This window comes from Mesocricetus auratus, unplaced genomic scaffold (genome assembly GCF_017639785.1).
Source record: "Mesocricetus auratus isolate SY011 unplaced genomic scaffold, BCM_Maur_2.0 Super-Scaffold_100004, whole genome shotgun sequence".
Taxonomy (NCBI): Eukaryota; Metazoa; Chordata; class Mammalia; order Rodentia; family Cricetidae; genus Mesocricetus; species Mesocricetus auratus.
The window spans coordinates 19,892,034-19,906,737 of record NW_024429189.1 but is presented as its reverse complement, the minus strand read 5'-3'; the positions used below and the strand labels follow the sequence as shown (position 1 = coordinate 19,906,737).

Genomic DNA, 14,704 nt, shown 5'->3' with positions numbered 1-14,704 from the left:
TACCACCAGAAGACCACAAAGAAGAAAACAAACTACCAGTTAATACATAGGTGTCTGTGTGTCTCCAAATGGGTCCCAGAGACATGCTTAAAACACAGATATGGATGGGAGATGACTTCTGTTGGTCAAATTGTAGATTGTATTAGTTCCCTTCCCTAAGAGCTGAGAGCGATTCTAGAAGCCTTTTAGTGTTTCAGAGACCAGAAGAGACCAATAGGAATAAAGGAGTTGAAAGGTAAGCAGAGAAGCTAAGTTCGGATGGGTTTTTGGCACACCTGCCCATATCCTGGTCATGTGAGGTTATCAGAGACTGCATCCAATTACGGAGGTAAGACAGTGGCTCTTTCACACCCATACAGGCCGGGGAGCCACTGTGGAATATACCCAGCATGTCGTAGCTCTGTTTATCAAAGGATTGAAGCATGAGTCTTCCTTTACTATAAACCCAGCACTTAGGTAAGAGATGAGGTGCTCTGAGAGACACTGAAAGACTGTGACAAATATAGGATTTTTGTTTTGTTCTTGACATTTATTGAGAATCAGTGTTCAAATGCATATGAGGGGAAATTTTATGACCATGAGGTAACCGTAAAGACTAATGATGACCCGTTGGCCCTTCTACAGTCAGCAGAACATCCATCATGTAGGCAATGTCGCAGAGGGTTTTCTGGAAGACTCTTTCCAGTATTTTTGATGCAGCATGACCCTGCTGTTTCTCCTCCTAAGTTCAGCATTCTTCTGATGATTACCAGTCTGGCGCACATGATCCCAACTGTGGATCCAGGTCCCCCAGGACTTCGTACTATTTGGGGGTATGTCACTCCTCACTGCAAGTGGGAACTTCACTCTCCTATTTTAAAAATAAAGCATGGATAACCTCACGTGCCTCAGAGAAATATTGTGAAGATTAAGGAAAAACATGATATGATAAAGATAATTCATCTTTTCAAATACCAAGGATAAAAAATGTATATTTCAAAGACTCAGAAATCACTCAAAAGCAAAGGTTTTGTGGGTGAATCCCACTGTTTTGTTAGTCAGAAGAGGGTGTTGGCATTCCGGGAGCAGGAATTCAGGCAGCTCTGAGCTGCTTCATGTGGGTTCTGGGAAGTGAGAAGGAGCCAAACTCTCCCAACTTTCTGCCACAAAATATTGTTGGTCAGTGGCTCCATTTCTATAGTAGGTAGCATATATGCCCACGCAGCTCTCATGATATATTTCAGTGGGAAAAATTAACATTTAAAAAGATATAAAGGAGTCCAGAGTTTCACAACATCCAAAAAGGTACAAGAAACCCAAATGCTACTCATCAAACCATGATCCCCCAAAAATTATTCTACAGTAAGAAAAGAATCCACAGATGCCAAAACAAAATAAATCAGATAGGTAACTATCTAATGGGAACTTTACAGCTTTCATCAAAACATACCTCCAAACACACTTAGAAATTCTTTGGGACAATTGAAAACATTACAAAAGGTCAAAATAAGAACATATACTAAAAACTAACCATATGAAAATTGCACAGCTACAAGATCTAAAGTTAAAAAAAAACTAAAAAATCTCACTGCACAAACTATGTTTGTTGATCAAGCAAAGGAAAGGGAACACTGAAAGTGAGGGTAGGTCAACAGACTATTCAGTGTGAACAAGAGAGATCAGACATACTGGAACAGTCTCTGGTTGCTACGTGACTGAGGCTGTCTGAGCTAGCATTTTGAAAGAGAAGTGATCAGATGGAACTTGGAGAAAAAAGTAATAACTCATTCATAGGAAGAGGGATATGGCTCAGCACTTAAGAGCACTTGCTAGCTTTGCAGAGAGTCCACGTTCTGTTCCTAGCACTCACAAGATGACTCTCTAGTGTCCATAACAGTATTTACATGGGATCTGGTGCCCTCTTCTGGTCTCTGAGGACATCAGACATACACAAAGTGTATATATAAACATGCCAAACAAACAAAACTAAATAAATCTTTACAAGGAAAAAGTATTTGAAGGAAATAGTGTCTGAAACTCCTTAATTCAGATTCCAGAGTCCAAGAAAACCACATGTAGGATAAATTCAAATCATCCCAAAACATACCATAATTAAGCACCTGAAAATTAAAAACAAAGATCTTTGATTTTTAAACCACAACTTACTCATAGAAGACCACCAGTTTGAATGAAACCTATGGTCAGTGAAACAGTAGCTCCACATTTTTTTCAGGAACTGAAAGAAGACAACTGTCAATCATAAATTCTGCATCTTAACCAAAATTCCTTCAGGAATAAGAAGGAAGTTCACTTGGTTTTAGGCAAAGGGAAGCTAAAAAATATGTGCTAGCAAGTCAACCTTAATGAATAGCTATAAAAGTCAGGTTGACAATGGCAGACTCACAATAGCACTCAATGAGTACCCAACATATATGTACAGAAAATACTAAGATAATTATAGTTTAGTATAGAATAACGTTAAATGGAATTAACACTTACATGCTTCATTTGAAAGAATTAATTAAACACTGATATCAGTTGACTACTATAAATTAGGCAGTGATTCTAAAATGTCTAGACAAGCCACTACAAAAGTTATATAGAGTAATACCTGTAATTTAAATGTGTTACAAATGATGGTTGATCTCCAAATAGCCATATATTCTCAAAGACATCAATAGAAGAGAAACTGAGAAATGAGAAAAAAGGAAGAGAAAACAGTAAAATGGTTTTATGTCAATTGCACATACATTCAAATTTCTCAGTATCACTGTACATACTTTTAAGATAACTAGAAGGTAATACACCACCCCAGATTTCAAGAAAGTATTTTCAGAATCTTCATTTATATCTGTGTGTTTCTTTAGCAGGCTCACACCATCACATTCAAAATTTGTAGGGATTCTTACAATTCAACTAAGAAAAACAACAAAAATGGGCAAATAATTTGACAAATACTTAATAAAAAGTAAACCCCAGAGAAAAAGTTAAAGAACAACAGCAAAAATGCTCAGTTTTGTTACTCATCATGGAAGAGAAAATTAAAATCCCATGGAGTGAATAACTAAAATCAAAGAGACCGGCAGTACTCTGGTATTCTGGTAGCAGCAAACATATTTAGCACTTGGATAGTGGTTTCAAATACTACTATAATTGCATAGAATGAGGACTTCTTAGACACACAGCTGTCCTAAGACTGAGACAGTAAATACACAAAACAATATAGAGCATTTAAACTGTCAGGGACTAAAGAACAGCTTTAACTACTACTACCACCCCAAACACACACACACACACACACACACACACACACACACACGCACACACGCACACACGCACACACGCACGCACACACACACACACACAGAGGCAGAGAGACAGAGAGAGAGAGAGACAGAGACAGAGAGACAGAGACAGAGAGACACAGAGAGAGAGAGAGATTGTAAGCCAACTTGATAAGCTGCTACTGGCCCAGCCTAGAATAAGTTGAGTAACAAAATGAAGTAGAATTGGATTAGAACTAGAAGATTGAAATATATGCCTATGAATCCATACTTATTTAAGTAACTGAATAAATAAATTGAGGATAAGAAAAAGCTTTCCATGCAGAAAAATTATGCAGAAATGATGTGGCCACTCCACTCTCAAGGAAGTCAAATCTAGCTCTCCACTCTTTATGTATTGTTATGGGTACTGGCTTCCCTCTGAAGAGTACAGCACAAAAAGAGAGGGAGTAGTTCTAAGAGTAACTTTATGTCAGTGAAATCTGGCAAACTATTTCAACCTACTCATCAGAGTTATCAGCAGTTCTAAGTCATGTCAATAATGTGTCCTTGACATAACATGAAGAAAATGGCTTTATCTTACCCCCCTCAATCCATTGCCTCGATATAATCATGAAGAAAACAAAGGATGAGTTCTGAAGCCCTGCATTAAGAATGGTTTCTCTCATTACTGTGAGCTTGGCAATCAGTAAGAGGACCCCAGGGCAACTGGCCCCCTTTAGCCTGCCAATTATGTATTATGTCAGAAATTGCACATGGGCAACATAATCAGAGGTAAGAACAGCCTGAGGAAATAATGGCACTTGTCCTTGAGAATGTCCCCTGTTTCCCACCCCCCCTCGAGCTGAGACTATCCATTAGTCACCTATATAAACCAGTCCTAAATCAGCTGCCTGCTAAGATGGACCCTTGACAAGAGTCTTCAACTTTCAAGTCAAGTTGGCTTTTCTAATGATTTCACGTTTTCCTTGCTTCGGTGTCTGTCAACTTAGTGACTTACTTTGTGTTTTGCAGGATGACTTGAGTCTAGCAACTGTCCCCATAAGAGAACATTGGATGAAAGAACTAAAGGTGAGAACTTTATTCAAAACAGACAAGTTCAACCAAAGTGAAGCAGTTAAGAGGATACCCTGCCCTCCCCATCAATAACTAATTAAGAAAATGCACTATAGACTTGTCCATAGCCAAATATTAAGTACGCATTTTCTCACAAGGCTCTGTCCTCTCTGATGACTCTCATTTGTGTCAACTTGACATAAAACCAATCAGTAAAGACATTACAGATTAAATGGACCTGGGTTTTCTCAGAAAGGGATCTGGTTAATGGCATTTTACAATAAAAGTACGAACATACCAGCACTGTTTTAGTACTTTATTAATGAATAAGATCCGAGGCCCTACTATGGAATGCACCTTGTATGCGCATGTGCCTGTGCACAGAGAGGGGGGAGGGAAGGAGGGAGAGCCAGAGAACTCTTTGTGCATGTGCACAACTTGCTTAGAAAAATGCCATCTGCAATGCTGCACCCCACACTGCTAAAGCATTGACTGGTGGTCTTGCTCAGCAGCTTGATGCCAAGGTTCACAACCTGATTTGATGCCAGAGCCCATTGGTAGAAGGAGAGAAACAACTTCTGCAGACTTCTGCAAAGACACTGTTGCATGGGCACATTACTGCTTGCGCACGCGCACGTGTACACACACACACACACACACACACACAAATAAATGAATGTAATAACAGATTTAAAGACAGCCTCTGCAGAAAATCAAAGGAAGAGATAGAAAATGGGGTGGTGGGATGATATATCTTCTAAGATGTTTATAACTTATTTAAATTGTTTTGTAATATTACTTTCTAAATTTCAGAGCATTGTAATGAATTATAATATACATGTACATATTTCTACCTATTTATCTTCATGTAGGAAAAATATAACTTGACCTTCTCAGTAAACTTGTTAAAATTTTCCTAAAATGCTGAGCTTAGGGGTATACCTAAAAGGAATATTTTGTACAACATCATGTACTTGGAAAACAAGACCCAGAGGACCCACGGTGGATGTGACTTGAAAGCCTCCTTCCTGGGGTCTAGTTTTCATGGTACCAAAAGGTGCTACACAAGATCAAGGCAGGGGGAGGCAATCAACAGTCCTGCCTTTCTGAGATACAATGAACCACAGTTACAACCAGCATGGTACATTAATCATTAACCATAAGGGTGCAGTAGTGGTACTCATACCTTACCTTTAACCAACAGCTCTCTAATTGGACTAAGGTCCTCTCGATGGGGGGAAAGCCATGCTTTGTTTCAGACACTTAGCCAACTACCCAGGGATAAAGAGGTCATGAATCTTAGAGGAGAACGTATTATCTCCAAGTTACTAAACTAGTGTAATCCCTAACTACATTCTAAATACTTATCCTTATAATCACGAGTCAAATAGCTCTCACCACATATTAAAGAAACTTCTCTTTGCTACAGATAGAGATCATTACAGAAAACTACAACTCATCAGAAAGCAGAGAATTACTGGGTGTCCAGACACAGTTGATGCATTTACAACACAACTCCTGTACCCAAGACTCAGGGAACATTGAAAGACAGTAAGAGCTAGGAGATTAAAAATCTGCTATGATCATGTATTTCCTAGAAATGACAGGAAAGGTACACTCAAATACCTTAACAATTTGACTATCTAAGTATGACCTGGAGAAGCACATTACCAATAGTCATGCTAACAGGGAAAGGGGGAATCTCATGGGGCTCCACCCATGGACAAAGAACTATAGGCAGCCAGAGAATACTGGATGTGGGAGAAATAGTCTTCCCCAGGGAAGAGTCCCTTAACTGATTATCCAATATCAAGTGGTCTTCCCTGAAATCACATGCACACAAGTAAAACTAAGCAAACACATCAGGTTGTATTTATGTATTTGAGCACAGAGGGCATATATGTATCAGTTAAAGACAATGCCATGTTTTAGGAAGGAGCAAGGGTATGAGAACATGAGAGAGATTGGAGAAAGAAAAAGAAAGCAGAAAAGTGTGTGTGTGTTGTAATTATTATATCATACATTAATCATGACTACAGTTTTCCCTCCAGCCCTCGTAGTCACTCCTTCATACCTCCACTCCCCCCAGATCCACTCCTCCATTTCACTTTTAAAAAACAAAAAGGCAGTTCTTCCGGGAATATCAACCAAACACAGCTTAATAAGTTACAATTAAGACTAGGCACAAACCCTCATATAAAGGCTTGGCAAGGCAACCCAGTAGGAGGAAAGGGGTGTCAAGAGCAAGCAAAAGAATTATAGACAATCCCCCTACTCCACAAAAATCTATTTTAATTCCCCTTCCTGGAAGATACATGTGCCCCCCCCGCCCTCCTTGTGACTTACCCTCTCTGGGTCTGTGGATTGAAGCATGATTATCTTTTACTTAAGAGCTAATGTCTACTTATAACTGAGTATATACCACATTTATCTTACTGTATCTGGTTTATCTCACTCAGAATATTTCCAGTTCCATCCATTTGCCTGAAAAATCCATGATATCATTTTTAACAGCTAATTAATATACCATTATGTAAAGGTATCTCATCTTTATCCTTTCTTTGTCTGAGGGATGTCTAGGTTGTTTCCAATTTCTGGCTATTCTGAATAAAGCTGCTATGAACACAGTTGAGCTACTGTCTTTGTGGTAGGATGAAGCATTCTGTGGATATATGCCCAAGCATGGTATGGCTGGATTCCCAATTTTCTGAGAAACCACCGTATTACTTTCCATGGGGCTGCTATCAGCAATGGAGGAGTGTTCCCCTTACTCCACACCATCATGAGCTGTCACCTATGTTATTGATCTTAGCCATTAGGACAGGTGTAACATAAAATCTCCAAGTAGTTTTGATTTGCACTTCCCTGATGGCTATTGTTGTCGAACATTTCTTAAAGTGTATCTCAGCCACTTGAAATTCCTCTGCTGATAATTCTCTGTTTAGACCTGTACCTCATTTTTAAATTGGATCATCTGGTTTGTTGATGTCTAATTTCTTGGAGATCATCCCTCTGTCAGATGTGGAGTTGGTCAAGATCTTTTTCCATTCTGTAGGCTGCTTTTTGCCCTATTGACTGTGTCCTTTGGTTTTTTTAGAAGCTTTCCTTTTTCAGGAGGTCCCATTTATTAATTGTTCATATTAGTGCCTGTGCTATTGGTGTTCTGTTCAGGAAGTGGTCTCCTGTGCCAATGTGTTCAAGGTTATTCCCTAATTTCTCTTCTCTTGTGTTCAGAGTTCTGGTTTTACAGTGCAATCTTTGCTCTACTTGGACTTGAGTTTTGAGCACAGTGATAGATATGGATCTATTTGTTTTCTTCTACATGCTGAAATTCAGTTAGACCAGCATCAGTTATTGAAGATACTTTCTGTTTTCTATTCTGTCTTTCTGGCTCCTTTATAAAAAAAAAAAACAGGTGTCCATGGGTATGTGGATTTATGTCTGGGACTTCAATTAGATTCCATTAATCAATCTTTCTGTTTTATGCCAATACGGTGTAGTTTTTATTACTATAACTCTGCAGTAGGACTTGAAAACAGGATAGTGATACCTGTGGAAATTCTTTTATTGTACAAGGTTGTTTTAACTCTCCTGTTTTTTTGTTTGTTTGTTTTTCCATGTGAAGTTGAGTATTGTTCTCTCAAGGACTGTAAAGAATTGTGTTGGAATTTTGATGGGATTGTGTTGAATCTTGCAATTGCTTTCCTTAGGAAAGCCATTTTTACTATGTTAATCCTACAGATCCATGAGCATGTAAGATTTTTCGATCTTCTGTTATCTTCTTCAACTTCTTTCTTCAAAGACTTGAAGTTTTCCTTGTACGAGTGTTTCACTCACTTGGTTAGAGTTACCTTGAGATATTTAGTAGTATTTGTGGCTATTACCAAGGGTATTTTTCGCTGATTTTTTTCTAATCCCCTGTTTTCTTTATGAGAGCTATTAATTTTTTCTGATAATCTTGTATCCAGCCACTTTCCTGAAAGTGTTTGTGAGCTACAGGAGTTCCCTGGTGGAATTTTTAAGGTCACTAATGTATGCTATCATATCATTTGCAAATAATGATACTTTGAGTTCTTTCTTTCCTGTTTGTATTCCCTTGATCTTCTTTGTTATCATATTTTTCTAACTAAGACTTCAAGAACTATATTGAATAGATATGAACAGCCTTGTCTTATTTCTGGTTTTAGTGGAATTGTTTTGGATCTTTCTCCATTTAATTTGATGTTGATAATTGGTGTGCTGTATATTGCTTTTATTATGGATACATGTGTCCCATTTATCCCTAGTCTCTCCAAGACTTGTATCATTCAGGGATGTTGGATTTTGTCAAAGTCTTTTCCAGAATTTAATGAGAAGGCCATGTGGTTTTTCTTTCATTTTGTTTATATGATGACTTAAAAGATCATTGATTGATATTCATATGCTGAACCATCCCTGCATCTCTGGGATGAAGCCTACTTGTTCATGGTGGATGATCTTTTTGATGTGTTCTTGAATTCTGTTTGAAAGCATTTTATTGAGTATTTTTGCATCAAGGTTCGTGAAGGAAATTGTTGAATCTTTTTGTAGTTTCGGTATCAGGGTGACTACGGCCTCATAAAATGAATTTGGCAATGTTCCTTCTGTTTCTATTTAGTGGAATAATTGAAGAGTATTAGTATTTGGAACTTGAAAAGGTTAGAGTAGCACAGACATTTCTTTATATAATAAACATAGCATACACTCAGTGAGCAAGCAGATCATATCCATGAGTAGCATAAATACCCCATTATGCTGTTTTTACTTATATGAAACTATTCTTTCAATGTAAAAATGCTCATATTGTATCAACAGCTGTATCTTCAGATGGAGACTTTAAAAGTTTGCAGATATTGCCTCTCTTATGGTACTCACCTCCAATGATTATGCCTCATGATCTTCTCCATGGATTCAGAGAGGGTCTTTCCTGTGCTCAGATCAAGGCAGGACAACTAAGTATTTTGATCTTTGTGTGCATCTGATTGCAAGCTGTGTATATAATCCCATACTTTATAAATATAATGATCTTGTGCTAAACCTGCTGAGCATAATTGGGAGCTTAATGCACACAGCCTTGGGATCTTCGTGTTAATTACTTTTGCTCCCAAACTGTGTGTAGTGGGGAAAAAAATCTAGATAGATGTTAGAATATTGCCACTGAAACTTACCAGGAGGGTGTCAACAGTCACTTAGCCTCTTACGGTGTCAGTGTGCTTATCTGCAAAATGAGGATTGAATATTTACTGCAGATTTCCCTTTGTGGCTTAATGAGATATAAAGAATTTGTGAAACTACTTACTTGGTGCTAAGCACATAATAAGCCCTCAGTAAGTGCTAATTAATTTCAAATTTGGTCCAGAAAAGAAATGCATGAGAAGAATCAGATTATACTTGAACAACTGAGGGTATACCTCAGACTGCCCCCCACCCCCGCAGCTGCAATGGTGCTGGCAGCTTTTGCTGTGAAGTGGAATGGGAATAAGATTTTAGGCTGCCTCTTAACACCTTAAGGAGTGTTCCCTTTAATTTGACATGGTCAAGTATTCCCTGACAAACATAATTGATTGTCCAGGTAACATGCAAACAGGAATTTGGTTTTCCCCATAAAGAATTTATAACCATTCTGTAATTAGCTAAGTTAAAAACTGTGATAAACAAGTAGTCAGAGAAAGGGCAGGATTTTGAAGGGGGAGAATAGACAACAGCTCAACCCAAGAGAAAGAGGGATATGCAAAAGTATCTGTCTTACTCAATGATCACATGGGTCTCTGTTGTAACACTTGCAATCTGCATGCAACAGTTCCATGGTCAGAGAGACATGTTTAAGGAATGATGGCATCTCAGGCAAGGTTCTCAAGCCTGCAAGTATGAGTGAGAGAATTCAGTAATGCAGAAGTGCCGGTGAAGGTACTGGCAGCTGTACTGTGCCCAATGCTGTTCCCTGGAGTGACACGGGCTCTGGCAGACATCATCAATTTGCAAGTCAGAATTGCATGGTCTTCACAACCTTGATTTAAAATGATGATGAATAGGCCTGTGTCTGCCATGGCAAGGGAGGAAAGTGTAGAGAATCAATTATCTTAGAGGATAGATTAACCCCTATCCAGAAGAACAGGGGGCAGTGTCATTGACTGCACTATGGACATCACTGACTTTGTATACCACAAAATGTCCACGCAGACCCTCCAAGACATCTCTTTCATATCATCATTCTTCTGATATGAAATGTCTGAACATGCAAACCATAGGTGAGTTTTACTCTGCTTAAGTAGACACCAGGACTGCCACTTACACAGCATTTCTTATCTACTAGGGAACTAGATGAGACTCTTGATGATGATGAAACAGTGCTGCCTATATGATGGCCTTATTGTGCAATATGAGCAGGCAGTGTATGTGAGCTGGTGCCACCTTTATAGTTTCTAAGTTACACTACGTTGTGATTGCTTTCTGGCTAAGATATGGATCATGGACCGGTGTAGTAGTAGAAATGAGTCATCTGTCTTAGCTAGGAGTTTTGGGTTTTCCCAAGAGTAACAAGTGAATGCACAGGAGAAACTGAGGAAGACAAAAAGAATGGGCACATCTACTTTTCATATAGAAAATGTGCATCATAGGTCAGTTTCATGAAGACTTTTCCATACCTCCAAAGCAGTACAGCTTCATTTAGAATATCTGCAATAAGGAGATAATTCCAAATTAGTACAGTCATAGACACATACTAGATTTACTCTACTTTTGGAAAACAGAAAAATATGCAATAAAAATCAAGACATTTGCTATATGCATCTATCTATCCAAGATGAAAAGCAAGGATAAGACTTAATTGCTAAATGTAAGCAACTACAAGTACATGAAAGAAACAGGAAAACACTAGACCTAAGTGTAGGTGGAAGTTTCTGTCCTACCTGGTCCTGCAGCCATTTAGTCCCAAATAAACACACAGAGTATTGTATTAATTATAAAGTGGCTTACTGGAGGCTCGAGCTTCTTATTGGCTAGCTCTCTCTTAGTTATTAACCCATTTCTATTAATCTGTATATCTCCACATAGTCTTGGACTACCAGTGATGCCTAGGACTCTTGCTTCCATAGAAGCTACATGGCATCTCTCTGACTCTACCTACTATCTTTCTATATCCCTGTTTGGATTTCCTGCTTGTTTATTGTCTGAAATAGCTTTATTCGTCAACTGATAAGAGAAACATATATTCACAGTATACAGAAGGACCTCCCCCATCACCTTAACACATAGCCATCCTCACAAGAGGAGAAGCACGTACAAGAGTCATTGATCTCCCTAAATTACCATGTGGAGTTATCCTGACTCAAGTAGATGGATAGAGTTCCTAATAATCATACTGAGTTCATATGATAGAGATAAACATGAAGAGAGACCTAAGCACTATAACTATAGTTCAGGATCCCAGAGCAGAAAATTCTGCACAGAGAGAGACCCCAGATGTATGTGTGTGTGTCTGTGTGTGTGTGTGTTGTGTATGTACATGTGTGTGTAGGTATGCATATCATGCTTTTTATTTTGAGCCACAAGCCAGTTTCCAAATCACTACATGGAGGCTTATTATTAGTTTTGAATGCTTGACCTAGCTTAGGCTCTTTCCTCATCCGTCTCAAGCCTAGATTGCCCCTCCTATTCCATTTGCCTGCCAATTTCACATATCCATTTTTCTGACTAGCTACTGGCTGTTCAGCTCTTTATTAGGCCAATCAGATACCTTGGGCAGGCAAGGTGAAACAAATGCAGCACAAACAAATGTAACACACCTTCATGCAGTTAAAGTTAATGTTCTGCAGCATGAGTAAATGTAACACATCTTTGCCCAGTTAAAATAATACTCTACAACAGGCATTTGCACCCACATGCATATGGAGTTCAGATGATGACATCAGGTGTTCTACTTTAGCAATCTCTGTCTTCATCCCTTCAGAAAGGGTCTTTCACTGGGTCTGAAGTTAGGTTGATGGCCAGCAAGTCTCAACCACCACCAACCTGTACACACAACTTTGTACATGGTTGCTGGGATTCTAACCCAGGTTCTCATACTTGCACAGCATGTGATCTTACCTATTAAGCCATCTGTCCAGCCTGGAAATCCTTACAGTCCACAGAACATTAGGGAAATTAAATAAGTAGCCTTTAATTTGTCCAAATTAAATTAAAGGCTACTTTGGTATTGCCTAACAAAGCTGAAAATCAAGCTTGGAAAGGAGCAGTTGTGCCAGCCAGTGGTGGTGCATGCCTTTAATCCCAGCACTCGGGAGGCAGAGGCAGGCGGATCTCTATGAGTTCAAGGCCGGGCTGGAGCGATAGATTCCAAAACAATACAGAGAAACCCTGTCTCAACCAAAAAAAAAAAAAAAAAAAAAAGAAAGGAGCAGTTGTTTTCCAATAACATATTGATGTTTCAGAGCAGAGTTTAATTATGGAAACTAAAGAATAAAAGAAAAACAGACAACTCATATATGCCATAAAAATTCCAGATCATAAAAAGCAATAGGAAAATACCAATAGAATGAGGAGCACTATCAGCCCAGACAAACTAATCAAGAAATGACAAAAATGATAAAACTGGAAAAGTGTATCAGAGTATTTGTTGTAATGGCATTTCGTCTGCTGAAGGAGTCAATGGACTTGGCTGCCATCATGATTGAAAGCTTGGTTTTCCTTACTTCTCACCTCCTCCCTCCCTCTCTAGACATTATTGAAAGGGATCCAGCTATAACAGTGAGAGACATCAGCATTTTTCAGTATCACGTAGAAATCTTCCCAGGCTATCTACATAAAACAGGAAGCAACTCCTTAGTAAAATCTGTAAGTAAAATAAAACCTGGAGAGTAACTAAGAAAAAGAAGCCACCAAACCAATATTGTGGCATGAAGAGAAGAAAATCACGGGCTGGCTGGACACTCTTTGTCCTGTGACTGACGTGTTGAATGTGTCAGTCTCACTGCATCCAGTGAGAACCTTGAGTTCTCAGTGCCTTGCGACCTCTCGAAGCTTCATGGCAGCTTGAACTCTTCAGAAAGACACTCTCCTCCCTCAGATCAAAGTCCCCACAGCTAAGATTACATTGGAATTTACATCAGAACATGTCTCCTCTCATGTGGTTGGGGAAAGAGAGAGTGTCACCATCCCTCTTTAAAAGATGATTTAATCCTTCAAGACTCCAGGCTTTTTACTAGACATTTTATGGAAATTTTTGAAGAGCTTCAATGAATTCCATTAAAAAGAAATGCAAATTGAAAGGAATTCCTTCCTCCTAAAGTAATTCCATAATATGTATTTGATTCTCACATCAATTAGGCTCTGAGTCCCTCTTTTTAGGAGACAGTTTGGTTTGGTGTCTTATATAACAATGGGCTGATGGGCACAGGAACTCCGGCACTTCTTTGACATTCAGAATCATTGTCCCCAAGCAGAGCCGAAGGGCTGCACACTGCTGTATCTACTTGTCTTTGGTTCTTGGTATCTGTCTTATTGAAAGTCTGGTCTGGGTAGTTTCTAACAACACACAGTTATTTGGGCTTCACTAACTGGGGATGCAGCATTTCAGAACTATCATCACAGTAGGGATTAAATAAAAGAATTTAATTGATTGCAAAAAGTGCTCATACACACACACACACACACACACACACACACACACACACACACACACATGCACACACACACACACACACCAGTGCAGGGAAAGCCCCAGTTTCAGAAAAGTTTGAAATTTCCCCATAATCTAGGGAGCAAAGAAAGGCCTCATCTGTTATGGGAATGATACACTGAGATCACAAGTTCAGGGGTCAAGGTAAAAGCTGGGGAGGTTTGAAATGTGTGACTCCAGTCTGTTGCAGCTGCTTCTTGGCTCCTCTCCCAGTAGCTTCAGCACTAAGACTAATGGCTAAGAAGACTCCAGGGGGTCAGTAAGTAAGAGCTTGTAAAAGGACTAAGTCTGAATACAGACCAAAAGAAGGGGAAAAACATCTTCCCATGGAAGACATTAAGTCAGATCTTCAAAGAAATTCTGCGTACACTCTGCATTTCTATCCATTCTTGGTCATGACTAGTCATCTCACAGGCAGAAAAAGGGAAGCTTAGAAAGTGCTAAAAACAGCCACCTGAAATGCTTCACCATCCCATGTGTCCTGGGTAGCTTGGTAACACAGTAACTAAACAAATGACACAGGGCCATATTCCGGATACTGAAAGCATGATGCATCTTAGAAACAGAATCAAAGCTCTTATAGCCACAGCAGGGGGTGTTAATGATGCCATGCCATCTTCTCTCATATTTAGTCAGTGCAGAAATGTACCCAGCACAGGACTTGGATATAAATGCTTCTAGCAGCTTTGTT

The 14,704-nt window shown here is 39.1% G+C and overlaps 1 long non-coding RNA gene across 2 annotated transcripts in view; it reads right to left on the bottom strand.

Annotated features, from left to right (window-relative positions):
- Positions 1-450: 450 nt before the first annotated feature.
- LOC121140344 overlaps positions 451-14,704 on the bottom strand; it is a 29,704-nt gene continuing 15,450 nt past the window's right edge. For both annotated transcript variants that reach the window (XR_005877132.1, XR_005877133.1), the window contains 5 exons: positions 10,982-11,012; positions 10,087-10,196; positions 9,506-9,555; positions 2,591-2,668; positions 451-850 (listed from right to left, as the gene is read on the bottom strand). This is a non-coding gene — a long non-coding RNA (uncharacterized LOC121140344). The remainder of the gene's footprint in view (positions 851-2,590; positions 2,669-9,505; positions 9,556-10,086; positions 10,197-10,981; positions 11,013-14,704) is intronic.